General features: G+C 45.5%; 1 long non-coding RNA gene across 5 annotated transcripts; it reads left to right on the top strand.

Annotated features, from left to right (window-relative positions):
* The first annotated feature begins 16 nt into the window (after positions 1-16).
* LOC137856651 (uncharacterized) lies at positions 17-20,206 on the top strand. 5 transcript variants are annotated; one of them, XR_011096687.1, is made up of 4 exons: positions 17-204; positions 2,416-2,550; positions 9,754-9,890; positions 16,403-16,922. It is a non-coding gene; the product is annotated as an uncharacterized lncRNA (long non-coding RNA). The 5 variants fall into 5 exon arrangements; XR_011096690.1 differs by lacking the exons at positions 9,754-9,890; positions 16,403-16,922 and adding an exon at positions 17,748-20,206; XR_011096689.1 differs by lacking the exon at positions 9,754-9,890.
* The last annotated feature ends 4,575 nt before the right edge of the window (positions 20,207-24,781 follow it).

Genomic DNA, 24,781 nt, shown 5'->3' with positions numbered 1-24,781 from the left:
GCTGATGGGGAGAGGGAGAGGGAGCAGTGGGTGTGATGTGAAGGAGTGCTGGAGGAGTGACCGATATGATGGAGAGCAGCCCTGTCATGCTGAGCTCTCAGGATGTGTTTGGGTAATCCTAAAAGACTACTTGGAGAAGCAGAAAGACACAGGGAGATGAAGAAAGCAGGAGGCTGGCACAGCTGGCTCTGGAAATGATCAGAGGTAAAAAGCTCTCACAGAGGAAAAGCAGATTCTTGAAGGGAGAGGAATGTAGAAAAGTAAACTAGACATGGTGAGGAGGAAAAAAAGAAATGTGCTCTGTGATGTCAGTTTTGGAAGACTCTAGGTTTTGTTTGTACTTGCAGGCTTTCAAAACTTGCTTTGCTGTCTCTCTGCGGCAAGGGATTTGCTGAAGTGACAATCACACTGGCTGCAAAACATGCAGTTAAAGCTCTGTGTGGCCCTAACAAGCTGTGGCTGCCGGGTCGTGAAAACGTCCTATTTTCTGGCCATGTTTGGGGTATTCCAGAAGGCTGACGCCTATTGTGAATTATTAAAGCTAGTGAATATAACGTCCCCCATTTCTGTGACCAGAGTTCTGGTAGAAATTAGGGAATGGTTGACCCATGCCACTGTAGCCATGGGGAAGATGTTGGAGAATATTATCATTTTCTAAGCAAAATCATCCAGAACAGCAGAAGAGATGCTAGCAGATGTAAGGAATGACACAGGCGAAGGCTGGCATGATCAGAACTCCTCAAGAACTGTTGTTGAGGAGAGTCAGGCCCAAAGCAGAGACAGCTGAACCATTCAAGAACATTTTCTCTTATGGGGCTTGGAGCAGATAGCTGAAATGAGGAGATTTCAGTTCTGGCTGCTACAGGCAGTTGTCTAATCCCTCTATTCCTAGGCTACACCTATGGTAGTTTAGGTCAGTAATACTTTTCCACCTCTTTTTCGAAGCATTTTTGCAATCCCTGGCTGTGATGTGATGTAAGTCTAAAGGTAGGGGGATAATTATTCAGCTGCCTATCCAATCTGTTTGATCTCCCTCGTCTAATCTCTATTATCTTCAAAAACAGGCAATAGGTGCTTTTGATGCAGCCTGTGATCAGAAGCCACGCACAGAAAGCAGAAAAGTAGGGCACCTGGCCATTTTCAAAGTGAAACTGCAGTCTGTTCCTCGACTGCGTCCTGATCAGAAGCAGGCTTTTTCCATCTACAAATGGACTTTCATCTCCCTTTCTCCTTACCCGTCATAACAAACAGCTTTTTTTTTGGTGAAGCTGTCATGGCTGTTCAAAAGGCTTCTGTATCAGAAGTCCTGGGATGAAGAGACAGCATCTGGGGATTGCCTGCGAGAGCTGTGTTTAGTGCGGGCTTGAGAGGTTTTGCTCTTGCACTGCAGTTTTAAAAATGCTTGTGGGGTAAAACATTTTGATCAATTATTACGATAATGACACGAGAGTGTGGAATTATGAGCATAATTATAATTACCATTTTTATGCACAGTTAATTAATCATAAAATACTACATTATAGAATTTTTCTGTTTAATGAAATTCATTATAGAGGCCCCCGAAGCCTTAAATTTAATGTTAAACAAATTAAACCTGTGTCCGGGGTTAGGGCTATTAGCACAAATGTGGCCTTGGATTAGTTGCTCCAGCAGGACACGGCGAGGCATTAGCCAAGGGGTGGTAGTGGAGCAACCCTTCCTGACCACAGGTACCTGCTCCAGAGGGAGGTGAGCTGGTTTTTGGTTACCCTGGTGTTATCTCGGGGTAGCTCATGTGCAAGTCATTGAAAAAGGTGTGAGTTGGTGAGCCTCGAACCCAAGAGTTTGGAGGAGAGCTTGTGCTGGCAGCAAGAGGCTGGTTCCTTCAAGGTACTGGAGCTAAGGGGGCTGGAGGGAAACCTTCCCTCATCTTACTGGGCATAACTTCTTGTCTGTGGTCCGGTTTTCAGCTCTCCCATAATGCTGTAATGCAAAGAGAGCAGAGTGTGGAGGCATGGTTAGCTTGCCTTGCAGAAATACTTTTACTGCTAGATATTGAACTTTACCAGTGCTGCATATCAAAGACTTACGAGGCACCTCCTGGAGCATGCTTAGGGTGTGGAAATTCCCAGTGATTTCAGCTGCACTTCTTTGAAAGAGGTAAGGCTAATTTTTGGGATGGGAAGGCCAGCTGGCAGTAGGTGGCAACCAGCATCGCTGTCATTGCTTTGCAGTCAAATTTCCTCCAAAGGACTGTGTTAATTGAAGTAAGCTTTAGATAATTCCTCACACAGCAGCAAATTGAACGGGCATCCTCTGTCTTTGTGAGCTTGTTCTCTTGAGGTAGGTGCCAGTAGGTAGGGGACTGTTCACAGCATCATTTACCAGCGTCGCTCTGGGATTAAAGTTATATATTTTTTTTTTTTCCCCCTCCAGGCACTAGTGCCATATTGCACCTCTGCACATGGCCCCGTTGGTCCCTTACAGCTCTTTGCTGGAAGGCAGCTGGCGTCCAGGTAGCTCCATTGGAGGTGTCTGCAGTGAGCCAAGCAGCAAAAGGGCCACCAAACAGTGAGTTTCTGCATGGGGAACTTAATTTCTGATTTGGGGACTAATCCAAGCTGAAGGACAAGTGTCATCTTCCCTTGTGTTTAGGCATGGGTAACGTTGCGTCTGAACCTGGGCAAGTTTTCCAAATGTCTTTGTCACTTGGCCTGTCCTCCCCATTACAGGGCACAAGGGGGCAGCCCCGTTTCCAGATCCATTTGGTTGTTCTCATCCCCGTGTGCTGCAAAAAGCTCTGAAGTGAGCGCATTTGGAGATGCTGTTTGGTTTTGTTTTTACCGGTGTCTTTCTAATGGAAAGAGCTCTTTGGAGGTACTAAATTATCAATTTTCTCACAGGTACCCGGAGTGCTGATTGTTACGGTTGTTTTTATTGATGTCTGGTCTGGAAACAGATTGCAGGTTTTGTTGTTTTTAATATAATGCGACGTGTCTCAGCATGCAGCCACAGGAATGTAATATAACAGGGAATCGGCCTGCTCAGAAAGTGCAGCCGTGGGTTATTGCCCTTTGGCTGGAAACAAGCTTCATTTTTTTTTCTTCTTTGCAGTTCTCAATCAAGGAAGGTAACTCAAACCTTTGGCAAATTCTGTGTTTGTAACTGCGTCGTTGTAACACACACCAGCACCATACTAATTCATTCTGTGGGTATCCCAAACCCATCTCATTCCTGTTTTGGCCATCTGATGGTGTATGATACAATATCTGATGGGATGTTTAGAGGCAGCTCAAGCTTTCCTCCATGCCTCAGGAAATTTGGTTTTATCCATGTAAGAATTTTTGGGCAGCACAGGTAAACTTCTGATGGTGGCAAAAGAGATTTTGGGGTGGAAATGGGGATGTTTGGGGGCTGGGAGGTGCCAGTGGTTATTGGGGTGGCTGCAAGGTGTCTGGAGGGGAGCAAATGTGACGGTGGGGGCAGCAGCAAGGGAATGCTGGAGGAAGAGAGCTGACAGCAGCCAGTCTGGACAAGATGAGGGCAGGGAGAGACCTGGAAAAGCATCTGTGGAGCTTTGGAGGCCCAGCAGGATGGGAGCAGGTACTTGGGGCACTCAGCTTTGCCACCCGCTGCCTCTGGGAGGGGGGAAGAGTGCTGTGGGTACAGCTCGGTGCAATGCTCCGCTGTCTTGAAGCCAGCACCTACAATTGCCGATCTTGCACCGGCTTTCGTGAGCTGCAAAAGAAAATGAATTGTTAGCATCTGTCTTTTCACAGTTCTTCTGAACTCTTTTTCATTTTTTATTCTCCATTGCACCAGAAGGACTGCACCGACTCCTTGTTGGAAAGGAGAGGGAAACGCTGAGCCTGTGCTGTTGAAGCCGATGTCAAAACCTCGGTGTTTTCCAGACAGTGACAAGGCAGAGGCCGTGGAGAAGGATTGCTGGCACCTCCTCAGGGTCTGTGTGTCCTGCCTGGCCCCAGCTGGATGGGCTCAGCCTGGATCCTGTTGGTGTGAGGGGATGGGGTGAGCACACAGAGCACTGACAGCACTGCCATGTGCTTAGCAGCACAGGTGTGCTGGGGACGCAGGTGGCACATGCCTGAGGCTGCTTTTGCCTGCGTGAACCTGATATTTGTTGTCTTTTTAACCCGGGGTTAGCAACGAAACAAAGATTAAGTGACTGTTTGCTCTTGCTGTGCTCCTGCCTGTCTCTCTGTCCCTGCTGGTAGCTGCTGTGCTGTTTGGCCCTAAGATACGATGTCGTTAATTCTGAGAAGCAGCACCTGAATGGGAGAACAGGATCCTAGCAGATTGCTCATTTGTGAGGCTCCCGTTTTATTGGGCAGCAGGACACCGTTTGCTGTAGGAAATGTGCCTAAGTAATGCATCTCCTGTGGGGGTGGTGGGGGGAAATCAAGTCCTGGCTGTGCGTGCAGAAGTGGTTGCCTACACATTGCATCAACCTCCTTGTCTTTAAAGTAATGCAATGCTCTCAAAAAGCATAAGGATGGCTTCTCTACGAGACAGCCCTGCTCTCCAGGGGTAGGGTATCCATGGTCTATCCAGGGAGTAGATGCTGTTGGAGTAAAAGGAGCAGCTGCTGCTGCTGACTGCATTCATGGAGAACTCTGCACTGCTTGTAAGGAGCAGAGCATCCTTCACAGGGCTGAACCGCAGCCTTCTCCATGCTGCCTGGGTGGCAGGAGGGCTGCTGGCTGTGAAGAGGATCCTGCTTCAAAAATGTTTATGGTGAGCCTGCTCCTTTATGCTGAAAACATTTTTGTTTCCTATTCTGGGCTTTATTTTTAGCTGCTCTGCTGTGAAATCTGTCTCACTTAAATAGACCCCGTTCTCTGTTTTCGGTGGTGCTTCTGGCATAAAGTCAATAAACTTATTAAAGAGGAATCTCTGGAGGGTTTCACAGAACTTTCTGAGATTGACAACAGGTGGAACAAATGCATTGTAGGTTATATTTAAACCGCACTGATTTGAGGCAAGTGTTCACGTAGGAAACAAACTCATGGCTATTCCCAGCTGAGCACTTACCCAAAAATGGGGGGCACTGGAAGGGGCAAGGAGCCCCCTGCTCTGTGCTCCTGCACTGTGGTGTGGCCAGCTGGGTTCCTGTTCTTCCCAGGGGCTGCTGAGAGACTTTGTTCAGTGCAGTGCTGGAGTATGGTGTGATAGGAGCTGAAGTAAACCTCCTGATGACCCCAGTCCAGTGGGAATACCTACAGGAGAAAGACAAACACTTGAACTTGCAGCTTATTCTTCAAAATAGAGCTATAAAACCTTCTGAAGGCATCCGGAGAGGTAAAAATTTATAGCTCTGAATATAAAACGTTCTAAATTCAAGTGAGATACTGACTTCAAGACACTGTTTTTTTTTTTTTCCCTCCACCGTGAGCTTTTTCAGTATCACATATGCTAACTTCCTGCCTTTCCCTGTACTGCAGGAAGGGTGCTCACCATTTCTGTGCTCTGTTACAGGTGCATTTTCCCCTTAGATTGCCTAATTGGTTTATATAATTAACTTAAACCTGGAGCAATTGTTCCTAATCTGTGCTTAGCTTGAGGTTTTCAGCCTGTGTCACACTTGAAAAGAAGCTTCTGGGCCTGTGAGTGTACTCATTACACTTTCAGCTGCATCCAGTTGATTAAATACGAGGTGCTGCTTCCTTCTGAAAACCTTGTCTCTCTAATAAATCTTCGGAGGCATAAAGCAGAGATTCTGCACGTCCTAATGCACGTCGTGCAAGGAGCGGGGATTTTTGAGGCTGTAACGTTGGTTGGGTTAGGAGCTGGTAATAGGGTTTGATGGACCTACGCTGACAATGTTTGGGAGCTAAAGGAAACAAACTGTGCTGGCAGCTTGCATTTTTCTCTTAGAGGGGACTACGGCGATTTCCCTGATACTGCTGCACTGGCATGTGAAGAAAAGCTGTTATCACTCACGCTTCAAGTGCTGAGAGAAACTTTAGAGACCGTGATCATCTTCTATTCAGGAGCAGAGGTAGTTCTTGCTGTGGGAAATCTCCCTGGGAAATCAGTCTCTGAGTTCTCCCAGCTCCTCTGCCAGAGGTGTTCTGCCAATTTGAGGGAAAAGAATCGTTCTTATAAATAAATCCTGCGGCAAGCATCTGAGGTGAGTTACGCCTGGGAAAAAGGTGTGTTCTTGGAAAAGTGAAAAAAGTGCAGAGTGATGGAGTGGGGGAAAGCTTACTGAGCCACCCTATTTGTGAGGAGAAGGCTAAGGCTCTTGTTTTAGGGTAAGGGTTGCTCCTGGCCTAAGGGTGGGAAGGGAGCTCCTTTGCCAACACCCTTTTACTTGCTTCTGGGGGCAGAGATGGCTGTTTCAGGGTGTGAGGTAAGGCACATCCCCTTGTTCACCCCATGTAGCGCCTGTGTGATCCCAAAGTGTGATGTCCAACATGGGTGGGTACCTCTGTTTGAGGCATAGTTGTGTTTTGCTGTGGTCACAGCACTTTGATATTGAGTGGGCAGCGTTGGGGTCTGCTGCAGGGTGACGGCTCCTTGGTGCTGCCAGGTTTCTTTGCAGCGTGGTGCCCTCCACAACAGTAGGGTTGAGAGCCTGGCAAACAGGGGAAGCCAAGCTGGGGTTCACAGATGTTGCACTGTGGTTTATGGACAGATTTCCTTTGACATCTTCTGTTCAGAAGAGCTTCAGGTCCTTCTTGCAATGGCTGGTGGCAGAAGTTGACCCCACGATGGGCCTGGGCAGCCCACAGGGGTTAGAGCATCCCTGCGGCCCCACACAGGTGCTCAGGAGAGGAAGGTGTAGATGTGCTTTGAAGTTGTTTGTTCTAAATGCACCAAACAAAAACATTTTTTACCATAACTCCCTTCCAAACAGAAAAACACCTCGATAAACATCCTTGTTCTTCACCAAAACTGTCAATGCATTTTTCAACCTTCCCAAAATCTATTTTGGCACTGAAGATGAATGCAAATAATTTCCATGTATAACATTTTTATTTTCTGGGAGAAACAAACATAGCTACTGTGAAGGGAAGCCTGACTTGAAATCATCTCTCTGTATACCCTGAGCGTGAAGGCCAGTACTTTATAAGACTCACAGTATTGGTAACTTGGCAACTTTTAAATCATGAAAGATTTACATAAGTGCTGCAGAGTTGGAAATGTTTTATGACATGTTCATTCACACTAAATCAGGCTCTGCCTTTTTAGAGTTTTCTTTCTAGACAGTTATGCAAATGCAAGAAGACAGGAATGGATTTAAAATGATTTTCAGCACTGGCAGATTAGCAGAAAGTGACAGACTGCCACAAAACACTGCCATCTCTGCTCCTGCAGACTTCCAGCTCTGGTAGGGATAGGATGGGCAGCAAAGAGAAGAAGGAGGAAGAGATTAAGGGTTTTAGTTTTCTTGTCATTATTGGAACCTTTATGTGCTTGGGTGGGATGAAGAGTCTGTTTCTGCAAAGTGGCTGTTATGAAACCATAAGGGTTATAGAGAAAGGGTTATAAAGTTCACACCTTGTCCGAGCCTGGTGTGTAATTTCTCAGGCTGAGGGAGCTGGGGGTGTTTAGCCTGGAGAAGAGAAGGCTGCAGGAGACCTCACAGCGGCCTGGTAGGGCCTAAAGGGGCTGCAGGACAGCTGGGGAGGGACTCTGTGTGACGGGGTGGAGTGATAGGGCAAGGGGTGATGGCTTTAGTTGAAAAAGGGTAGGTTCAGATTAGATATAAGGAGGAATTTCTTTACTTTGAGGGTTTTGAGGCTGCCCGGAGAAGCTGTGGATGCCTCGTCCCTGGGGGTGTTCAAGGCCAGGCTGGATATGGCTTTGAGCAACCTGACCTAGTGGGTCCACAGCAAGGGGCTGGAATTAGATGATCTTTAATGTTCTTTCCAACTGAAACCATACTATGATGACTGTTTACCCATCCTTAACTGAAAATGAGCTAGGAAACTTCTCCTTGTGGTCATATCCAAGGGCTGGATCCTGCAGAGCATCTACGCTGATAACTCTTTCTTGTTTAAGTGCCTGCACTTATTTTCTGCTCTGGATATAGGGGAGTTGAACTAGCTTCTACCACATGATGGGCACAGGGCAGAATTATCCTGTCCTGTTGCTGCCCCACCCCAAATCCCCCAAATTAGAAGTGCGGTGTTGAATACCCCTCATCAAAAAAGGCATTTCTCAGAACCCTGAAAAGCTCAGCTCTCCCTCTGGTCTTTTAAAGGCTGCATTGCCCATTGTATTTTCTGTGTGCTTTCAACTTGCATGCATCTGCAGTTCTTAATGGATGATTAATTGGCTTAACGTAAAAGATAAATTCATGGAAATAACCTCCTGTGTCAGAGCCCTGCACCCTGCCGAGGTAGGCTACTCATCATACAATCCCCATGGATATCTGATATAATTTGCAAAGAATAATGCCTAAAAGGACTCGAGTTGATAGGGTCTGGTCTCTGTCACCAGCCTGGCTGTCCATGACTCAGGTGACGTGCTGAGGACAGAAGTATTTGTACTTGCAACCTTCACTTTGATTTATGGGTCCTTTGCTGTACAATCATACATTCTCTGAAGGCCAAAGAAACTGAAGAAATCCAGAATAGCCCCATAGATAATTGGCTTTTGAATTTAATTCTTTGTCAGTTTTTTTTTTTTTTAATTTGGGACCTACTCTGGCCGACTGAGTCACTGTTTTGCTTTGAAAACCATGATATATATATATGTGTGTGTGTGTGTGCATATATATATATCAAGTCACTAAATAATAGATGTCAGAGCGTTCCTATTTTCTTTGGAGTACACTTACATAGCTTTTACAGAGCTCTTTTGGCAATGGTCAGTCAATCTGTGTGTCCATTAGCCTAGCTCAGCAGGGAACTTTGAGGAAACACTAAAAGCACAAGATTTTTTGCCTTGTGCTCCCACAGTAGCCAGCACTGAGAGATCCTGGCTGGCCGCCAGGCCTGGGGATTGTTGTGTTTTTTGGAAAGTTCTCCTCACTTTCAGGATGCTTTCTGTTCCCAGTCTGCTTCCTACCTCACATGCCTCAGAATCTGCAAGATTTCTTCCATGTTTTCAGAGTTGTGTTGCCAATCTCCAATCACAAGTCCATGAATTATCCACTCCTCCAGTACAAATTATATCTCTTGATGCTGATATTTCACCATCATGCTGCAGTCCAGGCTGGTCCCTCTGTTCCTATCAAGTCCTTGCCTGTCTCTCTAGTATCTCCTCATAGGCATCCAGCTCTTGGCTCAAGCTCACCGAGTGTGACACCAGCTCTTCATCCACCCCTCCGAGCCACATCTGTCACCTCCTGAGTCCCTGAGCTGTGCTACAGTGGCCTGAGCAAATACACTCTTGGGAGGTGAGGTTTTCTGCCGCAGAAGGCAAAAGCCCTTTCAGTAACACAGGAGGTGTCACACAGAGTGTGTTTTTATGGCTATTTTTACAGCTCTTATTATACCTTAGATCTAGAACAGATCCTTACAATTGCTCATAATTGCCGGTCTTTGGCACTTCATAAATCCTCTTCCTCAAAATATGCAGCTGGGGAAGAATAACCTGCCCACCGAGTGACACTCTTACAGGAGGGAGAATAATGAGAAACGTGGAGTGTGGGAGCAACAGGCTTTCTGGACAATTGTAAACAGCAATCATGCTTAAAAGCATCATCATCTGATGGCAGAGCATTCAGCAGCAGAAAGAGAAACGCTGTGTTTAATGAATTAAATTGTTCATTGAAAATAATGGACCATTTCTGACTTGCAGGTACTTAGTGACTTGTTGTGATGTTGTAGCCCTTCATCAGCGCAGGGAGCGAGCTGCTTCTGCACCTGCTTTCTGCGGAGCTGGCTGCTTTTGTGCCTGCTATGCCTAATTCTGTGCATGCCACGGAGTTGTCTCAGGTAATTCTGTTGTAAAATAACTGCTGTGCATATGCCAACAACATATGCAGGAAACAGATATCTTTAAATATTTCTGCATCAGTTCTCTCAGATAACTCCTTGTCTCAAACTTAAAGAAGGTCTTGGATTAATGGATAAGACTCAGGCAGCACACTCGTGGTTCAAGCAGGGAGGTGGATCCTCATGTCCTGTAGCTTGGTTTTGTTTCTACACCAGTGCAGCAAGCAGGAGCACCACGTTTCCCTTGTCCTTTTCCTAGGACCACGTTTCCCCTGTCCTTTTTCCAGGACCAACTCCTTATGCTTGTATTTAGCACAAGTCAACTCTTCAAAGCATTGAGGAAATTTTAAGTCTGGGAACTGGTTGAGAATATGTAAGAAAAGATGAGGTTCTCCCTGGTAAGAAGAAAAGACTCGTACAGGCTATGGCCCCTTGCTGCGGGCCAACCCCAGCAGCCAGCCAGGTACCAGGAAGAAGTTGTCTTCTCCTTTGGGTGGCTTATCCTTAGCATGGACCTCCTTGGGTCATTGTCTTTGCGAGGCTTTCATGGATTTACATGTAAGCACCTGAAATTCCAGACTTCAGGGGTTTTGTGGTGTGTGAGAAAGGTGATGCTGTGGGTCTTTGTCCAATACCCCATGTCCCAGGAACGGAGCTGGGGTTGGTGTGTAAAGGCAGACGCAGATGGACGTTTAACCAAAGCACTGCTGATGCTGATGGATTTCCATCTGCTGGGCTGCGTTTTCCACCCCAAAAGGCTCTGTGGAGAGTGGCGTGATGGCTTATAGTGCTTGGGGGAGTCCCTTCTGCATCAGCAGTGATTAAAGCACCCTTCATGGGAGCTGCTGAGGTGGAAAGTGCTGCGATTACCAAGCTGATAGCCTGGGATTGCTATTGACAGGCAAATTGGGCAATTCTCCTCTGGCTGATTAGACCAGATGTGCAGGACATTTTTAATAAACTGCAAAACAATTGAGATGATTTGATAACAAACCTGGAGAGAATGGATTAATAATTTAAGCATCAAGCAAGTATGGTCTTTGACAGTCGTGTATTGCAGCAGGCAGGGTAACACTCCCTGTCGGCGGCTGTGCTGCCCACCTGCCCCAAACGAAACCTGGCAGACCTCATCAGCCCTGTGCCTGGCACTCCAGTTAAAATGCATATTAAAAGAAAAAATAATCCAGTGCTCAGATGCTGGATTAAGCTCCTTCATTTGCCTGCTGACTGAAATATTTGTTCTGATGTGATGAGGGGTGCAAAGGGGCTCACTGATGCAGGGGTTGGTCGAGGCATTGATGGAGATGCAGAGGCGCTCATCACAGCCAGGCAGAGAGAGAAATGTGCTCAATTAATGCGATGTGTGGTCATCAGTGCCATCGTTGTATACCTACTGCAGACTGAATCTGTTAGGATAGATGGGGTGAGCTGTGGGAATGGCTTAGGAAAAGGCGGTTCTGCTGTGGTGGAGAAGTGGTGCTCTCGTTCAAAAATGGACCTGCTCTGATTTGGCATCCTAACAGACTTGCTCCAACCTATTTCTGTCAAGGTTGTATTTGTTTTTGAACATCACTGTTGTTTTTCTTGGGCGTTTCTCTTTTAAAATAAGAGTAGGCATTCTAATAAATGCTGACACAGAGCCAAATGTTGGACTGTCCAAATCTGTCAGATTAGAGAAAAGCATTAAAGAAATTAAATTTCATGAAGGCTCATTACAAGGGATAATTAGTGGGAACCAGAATCCTTATCAGGTGGCAACCGTGTCTTCAAAATACAGGGGAGCACTGACGTGGGGCAGTGGGGCAGGCACCATGAAATTTATTTATTGCAGAGCTTGTGATGAGAAGGTAGGTGGTAATGTCTCAGAAACCCTATAATTATGAAAGTATAGTGGCCGTTCTCTGCAAATTATCCTGTACACTTTTAAGGGATGCTCTGTCTCTTGCCATGTTGAGTCTCTGCCTGGTGCAAGATGGTTCCCTACGTGAGCTCCCTGGGGAGGATGTTCTCCTTCTGCTTGGATTGCTTCAGATCTCACCGGGACCATGTGTTTAAAGCACCCCGGTGCAGTCCAATTAGAGGCACTTTGCCTTTGATGGCCTCGAATAGAGGTATTTAACAGAAATAATTTAATAGCACCGGTGGCCATTCAGCCGTGTGCTGTGCCGGTCCCTTCAGAGGTCTGGAGAACAGCAGGAGGCTGTTGCTGAGTTCAAGTAGCTTATTATTATCTGTACACGAGGGCTGTATTTCATTTCTGTGCTTAAGAAGAGGCAAAAAGGCATGTACTTAGCTTCTTCTTCTTAATTTAAGGATAGGAGACAGCCTGCAAGCTTCTCTAGGCACGCAGTGTGTTATTCGAGCAAGAATGTTTGTTGCTCTTCTAAGTTATTCTTACATGCAAGAAGTTGAAGTTACTCATGCAGGCAGTTCAAGAGAGGAGGTGAAATGGGTTGTGTGTTTATCCAGAACAGTAAGTCCTAGGGCTTTTGGTATCTTTGTTCAGAAAACTTATTGTTTTGGTCTGACCACCGCTGGCCATCTATGGTTCCCTTCTAACTAGGGATTTTGGTAGTGGTAGCTTGCTTGAACCATGCAATGTGGGTGGCAAATGTGTTGGCTGCCCATTTCTGTGTTTTACCAGCAGGCCGATTTCATAATATAACACAAAAGCAGGAGATTGACCACATTTGATTGGGGTTAGTGGTGGTGGGTGGCGTCTTTCCCAGAGTCCTGTTTTTGGCAGTGATCAAAAGCAGAGTCCAGGGAACAAGGGAATAAGACAAACAGGTTTCTCTTGCTTTGGGTCATTGCTGCCAACTTGTGTAGTTGTTTGGGACCCAAAGGATGCCTAAGCCCAACCAGTTTCGCAGCATGATGTTAGCCAGGCAGCCCTATTGTCTTGTCCCTGGGTTTCTATGAATTTTTTCTCATGCAGTGGGTGCAGCTGGAGAAAATTAGCCATTAAGCCAGCTTGCTTTTAGCTTATGATTAGTTTGATTTTTTTTTAAGTTATCTTTGTTCAATTGCTCTTCTGGGAATCTCTGCATTAAAACACAAATTGTTTTTAAGAATCTGAAGTTAAGAAGTTCTCCAGGTGCTTTTCAGTAATGGTGCACGCACACTGGATTATGCAGGAAATTATGATTTTCAGATGGCAAGGCTTAGCTGACACAACACAGTTCACAAAAGAACAACATGAATTAATGGGATTATTAGATGAGATATCTCCAAGTACCACACAAGTGTGCTTTGGGGAGCACTCTGGCCATTGAGAAGTGCAGGAGATGCCTCCCTGCAGGGCTCCGTGCCCAGGCAGGGCTTTCCCATGTCCTCCAGGGAACGCCTGTCAGGAGCTGAAGGTTGGATCTGTGATCCCAAATGAGCAGGGATAAAGAGCTCCCCATCCTGTACATGCATGTACAGCAGAGAAAAGTTGTTTTTGAAGTGTTTTTATAGTGGTTTTGAAGAGCTGCCTTGGTTCTCTACCTCGCACATCGCTGCCTGTTAAAGCCAGTTGCCTTAATTATTCCAAGTCCAACTCTTCAGGACTGAGAGGGTATTAAAACTAATAAATGTAAAACATCTCTCTGTATCTTTCTCTGTTTCTATAGTGCTGGGCCTATGGTTGAATCAATTAACCTCTCTACCTCATTTTCCTCATCCATAAAATGAGACTAATAATCGCTTACATCACAAGAAGAGCTGAGAATGAATGTGCCTGGAAGGTGAGAAGTGGGCTATGAATAGCGATCATGGTGAAACAGTAAAAGGAGAAAACCTGCCTCAAACAAGAATTTGTTTATGATATCCCTTTTAATGGAAGTGCTGGCATGAACTCCTCTTCACTAGGTTATGGAAATTTAGGACTGGAGAAAGTTTCTGAAGGAGCCATTTAGCTCGTTTGCATTTGCCTTGATTTATTAGCTGTGTTTTATCCTTCCAGCATCTTTGTGCATCTGTGCAAGGGATCAGTCCCGTGGTTTAAATACTTTTGAAAGCAGAAACTATCAGGTCTGAGCATCAGGCCATACACAGACGGGGGTTTTCAAGGGTGCCTGTAGGTTTCAGCCTCCACTGAGCTGAGCACTGATTGTGATGTGAGCAGCATGACTGCGTGGCTATAAATTGGAGCAGGATGGGTTTGTGCAGTACAGATGTGCTGTATGTCTACACCTCCCCATCCACCTCCTCCTAGCTGTGTAATTACCTGACTTGCCCCCATGGAAATATCTGAGTTTTTAGGAGACTTTATGGCAGTCACAAGAGAACTGTGTTTTTTTTTCCCATATAGTTATCTATGTGATGGTGTCTAGAACAGATGCCACAGATGTTGAGAACCTGACATATATTTTGAATTTGAGTATTAAGCAATATAAGGTCATTAAATGCACACAGAGCTGATGAGAGCACACAGTTTGAGGTGAAGCTGCCATGCCCACAGGTTTCGTGCTCGTGCCATTTCCAGCCCACCACGGGAGGAGCAGTGGGCAGGGCTGAAGTCGTCAGAGAACAAAACTCATCCATCTGTCTTTCCGAACGCTACGTGTAGAAGTCCAGGCGCAATTAGGCTAAGAGCACTGAACAAATGTCTCCAAGAGAAAAGAAGAAAGGGTGACTCATGGTATTTGTTCTCCTGCTGCACAAGTTTGTATCCCTCTGTCTGACAGCAACATCAGAGATGTGAATCACTTCTGCATCAGCAGCAGCTGAACTTGGGCGCTGCTGGCAGCACGCTCAGCCGTGTCCGAGTGAATCACCGTCACGGAGCTGTCGCTGCAAGCCCAGAAAAGACATACCCAGGAATTCCAGGCACTCGATGTGAATATTAATTCATAATTAACAGCATTTGCCCAGCTTTGTAAGCAGAAAAAAAGAAAAATTTGGGGTTACCATCAACAAGCTCCTGTGCTGTGGCAAGGCTTCGTGTCTGGTGCTGGAGGGCAAAGCTGGGGGGTGAAGGTCCGTGAGGAGGCTCCTGAGGATGTTGCATGGTGTGTAAGCATGACTGCTCTGTGCCACTTTTTCTTAAAGATGATCTTGGAGCTTTACAAGCCTTGAAAAGGCTCTGCGTTCCTGCTGAGGCAGCAAAATGCTGCGCTCGGCTGGGTTATCGGAGGTACAAAGCAAGGGTATGGTTTGCAGAAGCGCTGAGCCTCCGCAAGTCTCGGTCTCCGTGTGGGCGCTCAGACAACTAGGCACAAATGTCTTGTTTAGGGCACATCCCAAATTTCTGTGAGAGCTGGAAACAGAAATCCAGGAGCCCTGACTCCTATTCTTGACATTAAATCACGGCCAAATTTCTTTTTGCTACACATAGTAAAATGACCTTTAGCTCAGGGAGACCGCAGGATTGACAAAGCTGGTTTGTGGTGGGTGCTTTGCTGAAGATGGATGTTACAAGAGTTTTGAGTAGCAAGTGCTGCAGCCCTGATCTGCTGTGGGCTGGAAGACGTGTGGCCAACACCCTGGGGTCATGGCGAGCACAGTCCAGAGGGCTTCCTGGGGGCTGCTCCTTCTCCTTTGGTGGCAAAATGGAAAGGAAACCTCACCTTGAGCAGTGTGTCACTGCACACACTGGTGTTCCAGACACCACAGTGTGTGGCATGGCTCCTTATGAAGCTACCAGCCCATCCACATGTAAATTGGCACATTACATACCAATTTAGGGATACAAGGTCAGGGCAGGGAACTGCACTGACAGCAATGTGGTCTGAGTGCCTGCACTGAAGCTAGAAAATGGCTGATGGTGAGTGTGTACCGCTACGTCTGCAGTTAATTCTGGTCAAGTACTGGAAATAATTATATAGCTGAATTAGTTTTATATTGGGAAAGAAATAGCTCTTTGTGGCATGTATTGCCCCTGGGCATTTGATTTCTTTAAGGACCTGAACTAAGATGCCACCTGAACCTGCAGGGAGCAGCAGGAGATGCTGGATGTCTGAGCTGGGGTGAATCAGTGCCAGTCTCATCTCCAAGCTGGATTTCCTTGGGTGGAGCTCAGTTTCTCTTAGGGATTTTGTGCCAAGTGTGAAGCTAGCTCAGTCCCTCACAAGTGATATATTGGCAGCAGCAGGGATATAACCGTGATTGTGCTAAGCAGCATTTGCTCATATGGGATCCCTGTCTTGGTGCAAATCCCCGAGAGTTTTGCAAGGTTCCCTACGTGCTGGAAGAAGAAGCTGACTTCTCTATTTAAAGCTGAAGTATCATCCTGCTTCCTGTCTTCCAAATATTCCCTGGGAAGAAATAAGGGAAGGAAGAACTGCCTGTGCCATCAGCTGGTGCAAAGCCCTGATAATCTGTTTGGCTTTGGTGCTCCGTGCTGAGGTGACGGCTCGTGCACATATTCCCCCATTTCAGCCCTTAGGTGTGGATGCAGCTGGGTCGGGCAGTTGCAAGGTTGGGGTTTTGGGAGTCCCATAGCTAATACCAAGGGGCCTGCACCTTGGAGGGGTTAATTCTGGTGGCACAGGGAGAATTTTGTACTTTGCATTTTGTACCTTCCCCAGGGGAAGGAGAACTGACGGTCTGATTTTGGGGCTGCTGGAAGGAGGGGTGAGAACTGGTGAGCTGCGGAGACCCTGACACAAAGAAGATCAAGATGCCCACAGAGAGATTTAGCTTCTGGAAACTTATTTAACACGGCTTTGAGTTGCAGAAAGCATTGCAAAGCCCTGAATCCTTCATGTCTTTAAGTGATAAGCTATTTTCTTGACAACTACGTATCCAAAAAGGAAAAAAAAAAAAAGAGGTACAATTATTGTGATTACAGATAACACTCAACATCAGAAATGGATTTAGTAGAGCAAAAGGAAATGAAAGGTGTAAATTAAAACTCGATAATGATGAAGGATTTGCATGATACCAAATGCTGGGATACCCATTAGCCAATAAATAACCCTTGTGCTGGTTACCTCTGGGAGCAGTGTTTGCATTTTAGGATAATTATTTCTTGTCTTGGGGCATTTACTAAGGAAAGACCAGAAAGTTAACAATAAATTTTTATAATTAAACTTCAAGATGAATTGAGACTTTGTAGGTGTAAATCTTTTAATTTGTGCCAATCTGTAATGTTTTGTTAGCACAATATCAACTAATTTATGGAAATACATCAATTATGGACATTTTCATATAAATGAAACAAAACTGACAATAATGGAGCAAGTAGTGTATTCTGATACTCCATGGATGTGACTGTTATTATAGAGCACAACTTCAGTTAGTTTAAAAATTAAAAAAATATCAGAACTTTTTTTTTTTTTTTTTTTTTTTTCAGGAGAGGAAAGCTCATGTGAAATAGAAAGGAAAGCTTAAGAATTTATACACCCATCACTGTTCCGCTCTCCCTGAAAAGCACTTCGTGCTCTGGATCCTCTGTGTCTAAGTGTTCTTGGAAGTGGGCATGGGAGAGCAAAAGCCCTCATCCCAGTGCTTGCACCAATTTGCTGCATGATCTCATGTGGATTTCTTGATCTGTCTGGGTTGGTTTATCCTGTCTCTAGATTACTCTGTGCTAAAGGCACAATGGCAAGCAAACAGCAAGGATTGCAGGGCTCTCGTGCAGAAGTCATCAGCAGGCCGTCAATGAGGAGGTGTGGGAGGATGTTTCAGATCTCCTCTGATACCCAGGTTGAAGCTACAGGTGATGAACGCAATGAAGATATAAGGATTGAGAGGTTTTCAATCAATCAGGGAAGATCAGAAAGGAAAGGATGTGTCACAGCATGCATTTTTTTCCTACCCAAAATGAATACAGCTGGGTGAAATTATTTCAGTGTAGCCAGGCTGAAAGTGTCTTTTTTTTCCTTTGTTTTTTTTTTTAATTATCATTATTAATATCTGGTTTTGTTACAGTTCCCAGACCAATTTATTGGCACAGCAAAAGGAATCATCTCTTGGGCTGATGCAGCAAAGGCACGTGAGCATTCTGCTGCAGCCAGGTTCAGTACATCCCTGTCGCTTCATGTGGACCAGGAGGGAACCTTTGCTGCTTTCATTTAGTAGCAGGAATTTGTCCCAGCCCACAGAATATGGCTTGCATTGAGATTTTAGATATTGTTTTTTTTTTTTTTTTTTTAGCATTGATTGTGCATGGCCCAGTGGGGAGATCCTGCTTAATGACAGGCTGCAAGCATGACACATGCAACATGTGGTTTTGTAAAAAATAAATCCTATTCCTAGCTTCAAGGCCATAAAATGAAGCTAGCCCAGTCTAGACCTGTAGGAAACGACCTTCTGCAGTTGTTGCCCCAAATCTGAGCTCAAATAGCACTGTATGCAAGGGTTATTTTCCCCAACTCTGTGAACTGTGCTGAGAAAAGAAGGGATAAAATCATGGAAATACCAACAGGAACTCACAGGTTGTAGCTTAGATTTAAGATCTGTATTTCTGTACTAATTTCACTGAGTGGGAATAAGAGATGGTACCATCCTGGAGGAGTTTGTAAGCCTCCGTCCTGCTAATAAGAGCAGGTGTGAAGGAGCAGTGACAGCCTGTCCCCTTGGCGTGATGAGGAAAGAAATGGGATTTATTAAGTCAAGATACTCAGTGGTGGCTTGTTGAGCAGTTTATTTTTGTGTGCCTGAAACTTATCAGGTGTCTCTTTTGGGACTGCTCATTTGGACAGGGCATGTGCTCTCTGTTGTCAAAATGAAGGCTCAGGACCGTCCAAAATGAACTTCCAAACGTGATTTCTGCGGGGATGGAGCGATCCAGCCCTGCGCTGTGCTGGTGTGGTGGGAGCCCCATGGCACCTTTGTGTTAGCAAGGTGCCCAGGGTGCCACTGGGCTTCTGCACAGACTTAAAACAAAAGCAAAGCAATGACAACAAAGAAAAAATGGAGAAAAAACAAACTTTTAGCTCTGTGGCATCTTCCTGGTGTGGGCACTGCGCAGCAGAGGAGCAAGCGACAATTTTCTAACAGATTGCCTGAGAATTTGTGTGTCTGGAGGTAGGGAAGGGAATCAGTTGGAGAAGAGAAACGTGGAGATGACAGCTGGTTAGGGCTTTTGAAAGAGGATCTCAGAGTCTGCCCGGTGTCCTTCGTAGGAGGCACGTGGCCATAAACACAAAGTGAGCGGCTGGCGTAGTCCCTGCAGGGATTCAGATCCGCAAAACTCAGCCAAACAAGAGGAAAAAAAACAAAAGGCATTGCAAGGAATTCAGAGGAAGCCCAGCAAAATTTGGAATGGATAAAAGGTAGCAGTGCAGCAAATCCTGCAGTGAGCAGAGCAACGAAATGGCGTTTATGGCGATGCAGAAACTAACAGATTTAGCAAACGGCAGCTGTAGACAACCCTGCAAAGCTAAAGGTGGTTCTGCTCTTTGGGATTGCTTTACAATTATCTTCCTTGTTCTTCTCAGAGCGTTTTAATTAACCTTCTGTGCCCTGATCCCACACCCGCCCTTCATCTGTGGCTGTGCTCGCAGAGTCATGATACCGACTAACAGCACAAACGGGAAGGGAGAGCTTTGCACTCTTCTTTTTCCCTCCACAAGTGAACTCCTTTGTTAGCTGCCCATTGTTTGTCAGAAGATTAAATTATTATTTTTTTCTAACTTAAGGAATGAAGAAAAGACCATTCCCCTGTGGATCGGTCGTCTCATTTACACACGGCTTCAATAAATAACGCGTGGTCTATGAAATAAAAATAACTTTAATAAGCAGCGTGACAAGACAGTACAGTGAGGCTTCTTTGCTACCATATATCTTAAATTGCTTTCTCCTAGCCTGACAGCCACTTCTCAGTTTGTGCATTTAAATGCAGGTGCTCAGTGCTCAGCACTGACTTCCACCACGGGCTGGCTGCTGCCAGTGGATGTGGAGCATCGCCTGGGGTGCTGCAGGGGAGGCAGGACCTGGATCTGGCAGTCTGTGGTGTTAGATCTGACAATGTAAAAGTGAAGGTATGAACTAAGCTATGAGGCTCAGGGTGGTTTCTTTTTTTTTCTTTTTTTTTTTCTTTACGTAATGCAGCTTGCTTCGTCTGGGTTCAAGGCGACATCAGAACACAACTCTCAGGAGCAGCAGGTGAACAAATCCTCTGGGCTTTTAACAGCTAGTTTGTTTTTGAATGATTCATCAGCCGGCCTTGTAGCTCAGGGCTTCTTTTACTTTTTCCCTCGTGTTTTTTCTTAGTCAGATCCCTGGTCCCTTAGAAACCTGTCCCTTGGATGCTTGCATTACCTGCAAGGCAGCTCTGTGCTGTGCCACCCTTGCGTGGCTCTTGGGAAGTGAAGTTCCTGCGCTCGCCTTCTGTAGCTGCATCCTCGTTAACATTGCCCGAGGAGAGCCTTGGGATCGTAGCCACCTCCCCGATTTATTTTGAGTAATGCTCAGTTCTGGTTTCAGATTGCTTCTCCTGATCACCAGTCAGTCATGGGCTGGTTCTGGGTGTTGTGAAGAATAAAAGCACAGTGTTACAGGCAGCAGCCTCCTGAGCTGAAGTCTCACCAGCATCACCAGGATCTCAGGCTGAGTTCTGCTGGGCTCCTGAGAGCAGCCTTTCCACTCCATGTGCAGAAATGTTTGGCTATCACTCTACGCCTTTTGGTAATTTTTGTTTGTTTTTCACTCCAACGCTTGCTGTTCTGCACTGCTGCACGCAGTGCCACTTTTGGGTTGTCCCTTCTTGGTATGTGGAATCTGGGACAAGAGCCAGGAGTCAGGAGCATGGGCAGACCAGGGCTCTTCATCGTGAGCATCCCAGCGGGATGCATCCCCAGCATCCTGGTGGGAAATGTCACAGGGACTGCTGAGGGCAGATGTGGCAGCACGAGCACAGCCCTTCCCTATAATGACCGAGGTTTCTGGGTGTTACTTTGCAGCTGCTTTGTCCATTTCCACCATGTTTAGGAAAAAAGTGCTTTTTCATCCAGTGATTTTTGTTCCTATGTAAGAAAGAGCCCTTGAACTTGCACTCACATCTTTTGCATTGAGGCTGTGTTTTCACAGAGAGCTGCTGGGTGGTTTTTAGAAGGGTTGGTATTTCTGAGCTCTAACCTCCCTTGTTTGAGGAGTTACTGCCTCTGGTGTGTTGTCCACAAACCAGACACCGTTTTCCACCTCTTCCCTGCCCAGCAGCTTTCGTGTCCATCTCTGGGGCTTGTTGGCTTCTGTCAGCCCAGGAAAATTGTGCTGCACCACGGCAATTTTCCTTCTGCAAACCCATTTGTTCCTCTTGGTTTTGGCTCCTGGAGAGGGAGTGGTCCCATCCTGCTTCCCCTCCGGTGGCTGAGTCACTCTGCAGCTTGCAGTGCCATCCCTAATTCTGTTTCTTTATTTTTGTCAATGATATGTTTATTCTACTGAGGGATGTCACCATTTGTCTGTGTTCACCCTGGCATTTTGTCCATTACCTCTGGAGTTTGCCCACAGGAAAGAATTAAACAGCTGTGCCTCCTGTAAAACAAAAACCAAATGTTGGGATTCTGCGCTGCGCATCAGAGCTGCTCTCCCAGTTTATTCAGCTCCTGCTCCATCCCGAAAGGAGACCGTGTACTTAATTCACATCTTCTGGAGGAGTTCTCAGCTTCATCAACAGGGTACCAGGATTAATGATGAACTAGCTGGGAAGGTGAACCAGCAGTAGCTGATAGGGATAAGACTCACAATTATGTTGTTTTTAGATATAACATCTATGGCTGGTGTTTTGGCAGGTTCACAGCAGGGAAGGAAACCTTTAGGGGGAGGTTGAAGGGGGCTGAGTTGCCTTCTGAACAGGTAGGGGACAGGATCTGCAGTGCAGCCTGGAAGCTGAGCCCTCCCTACTGCCGAGATGGAGTTCTGCACCACGTATCCACCTGTCTCCATGATGCAAGTCTCTCCTAAATTATTTCAGCCAGTTTACAGTCTTGCTGCTGTAAATGCCCCTAGAATGTGGCAGGTTTTTTACCATACTAAAACCTTATTAGCATTGCTATGACATCCCTGCTATTAAGTACAAGGGAAGTAGTTGATTGCTTCTGTTTAGATTTGCTCCTCACACAAGTGATTTTTCTTTGCTAAACTGTGTTTCGGTGCAGTGCATTAAAAAGTGGGATTTCCACAAACTCATTAGTGGCAGTCAGTTTTCAAGAGCACGATGTCCAGGGAGGCAAGCGTGTGGGGCTGGTACCTCCAGGAGCAGGTGATTTCCTCGTGAAGGATTTTCTGATGCTGTTTTTAAATTTCTTACTCTGGGAGAAGGCCCATGGGTGTCACCAGGATCTTCTGTTTCAACTTTACTTTAACTCTTCGGGGAGGCTGGGCGTTATGTGATGTAAAAGTCAAACTGATAAAGTCAGGGCGAAAAGGAGATTGAAATGAAGCTGTTAAAGCTTTGACCTACAAGAAATGTTCTGACCTCATCAGGAGAGAAGGCATAAGAATGGTACCAAACTGTTTTCAGAGCGTTTTATTTCATTGCAAAGCTCGGATCCTGACTTTATATTCCAATTTAAGTGGAAATGTAACGTTAAAATCTTAGACTTCGTCCTAGCAGGAGATAGAATATCAGTAGCTCTGCGTCTCTTAGCGAACTGGACCTACAGCCCAATTTTTGGCAATCTTTTCATATTGGTGTCCACCCCCTCACTTCAAATCACTTTTAGGAGAGCAGATCGGTATTTAGAATAATCAGAGCAATAACATCCCTGGGCGCTTTGATCACAGGCAGGCACGGACCTCTGCTCCTGCTCTCCAGCAGCCCATCTCTGATTTTGGTGGTGCTGTAAATGAAAGGATAGTGAGGTTAATTACACTTGAGGATAAAGATTCATTGATAATTGGGAGCATTTCTTGTCGCAGATATCAAAGCCTTGTGAACACCCAGATGCATGAGGGATGGGAGTAAGAAAAGTATAGTGCTTATGAGCCTTATTTGAGGGGGAGTTGAGGCTGGAAACTCTGACTGTTTCTCTGGAAAACACTGAATTTAGTCCTAATTTCTCTATGTCTGATTTTCTTTCCTGTGTAGTGTTTGTGTGTGCAGCTTTTTTTGGCTAGAAGCTGATCACGTGCACTAATTAGTGAGCAGGACCAAGTGCTGAAGCAGAGGTTTGTCGGGGTGAAATGTTCCTCTAGATCCTCCCTGGGGGAGATGATCTAGAAAACGACGTGATTGTGAAGAATGCTTTCCCTCTCCCCAGCCATGCAGCACTCAGGGAAGTTCGTCCTTAGTCTCTGCAGCTGGGGATTTCGTGTAACAAGGTCTAGCGTGGAGGTGTGCAGTGAAATCATCCAGGCTGAGAGGTGATTGAGTATGGTCAGACTGGCAGCCTGTCTTGGCTCTCCGGTCCTCACACCCCACACAGAGGGATCCCACACATCCCTCTTCTTCCCTGCCTTCACTCCAGCCCTTGCCCAATGCCATCTTTCTTCTGGGTAAGGTTTCTTGCTCTTTTCAGTGGAATTAGCATTCTGCTTTTTTACCCAGAAGCACTCCAACTTCATGTCCAAACAATGAATCTAAAAAAATAAATCACCTTATTGGGTGTCCAAGTGGAGGAAAATTTATGTTCTGAGTTTTTCTAATGCAAGAAAGAAAGCAACACAATGTATTGTCCAGTGTTTTTTTTTTTTTTTCCTTTTTTCTTTTTTTTTTTCTGCATTTAGGTGTTGGGTTTATGGAGAAAGAGTTTTGCTTGAATTGTATAGGTCTTGTGTTTAACTATAGGCTGGACTTAGAGAAAATGAACTCTACCAGTCCAAATATTAGATTGCAAAAAAAAATAAATTATAAAAATACACATCTTTTTGTGCATAGGTTTCTCAAAACCAGATGGGCATGTTCATGGAAAGGGACTTGTTGAGAATGAAATGGCTGCAAGTTAGTTTTGGCTTGCGTTTCCCCTCCCTTCCTCCTTTCCTTCCTTCCTTCCTCCCAATTTTGGATGAGCTGTAATTGGTTTAATTCTTTCTGGTTGACCATAAACATATCCTCAAGCATACAAAAAAATGCTGATATATGCACACCAAAATATTTGTGCACCTGCCCCTGCTTTGCTTTGTAACAAAGAGTTAAGAACCAATGAAAGAAAGTAATGAACTAAGGGAAACCAAAGAAGAGATATCTGAAATATTCTCCTTTTGTACCTAGGTCACTAACTTAATTTTCTCCTCCAATTGAATAGATTTTAATTTCTAGGAAGTCTTACAGATATCTTGAATCTTTGTCAAATTATCATTACGTTGATTTATTAGCTTCACAAAAAACGTTAGCTCCACCGCGCAGAGGAACCAATCATTTCTAATGGAACCCTTTAAACAATCCTTTTTGTTCAGAAGGGAAACGGTAATGTACGGCGCCGAGTCTAATTCTCATTAATTTGTGCCTGAGCAAAGAGATCTTTTTTATGGAGTAGGAGACTTTATAATATGCCCAGAGATGAAATCATTTGGAGAGATGAGGAGCTTAGCGCCAGTGTTCTCACTTGATCACAGGTGATATAACCTTGAACTCCTTTTTTTCCCCTTTTTTTCCCTTTTTTTTTTTTTTTTTTTCCTTCCCTTCAACCAATGCCTAATTGTGATATCAAGGAGTTTTTGGGATCGTTGGTTGTTGCTCAATCAGGCAATTATGGGCTCCTTGTTACAGAACAGGGGGAACCCAGACCCATTCATTCCCACCCCGTTTTGCCCTTTGGGTCCCTGCAGGCCAGCATCTGCTGGATCCGCTTGTTTTTTACATCACCCTTCAGAGAAAATGTTTCTGTTGGTGAGCATCTGGTACAGCTGTATAATGGCAGGTCTTGTTTGGAGCGGGGCTTGCTGTAATGACTTGATGTGATGTAATGGTGTCAATATAAGAAGTGATCCCATGTTCATTGCCGTGCGTTAATCATCACGGAGCACGCCTGCAGTGTGGCAGAGAGACTGCAAAAAGATCACTCTACCAACTCCTGTTT

The sequence above is a fragment of the Anas acuta genome, chromosome 5 (assembly GCF_963932015.1).
Source record: "Anas acuta chromosome 5, bAnaAcu1.1, whole genome shotgun sequence".
Classification (NCBI taxonomy): domain Eukaryota; kingdom Metazoa; phylum Chordata; class Aves; order Anseriformes; family Anatidae; genus Anas; species Anas acuta.
This window is presented reverse-complemented; position numbering and strand designations above follow the sequence as displayed.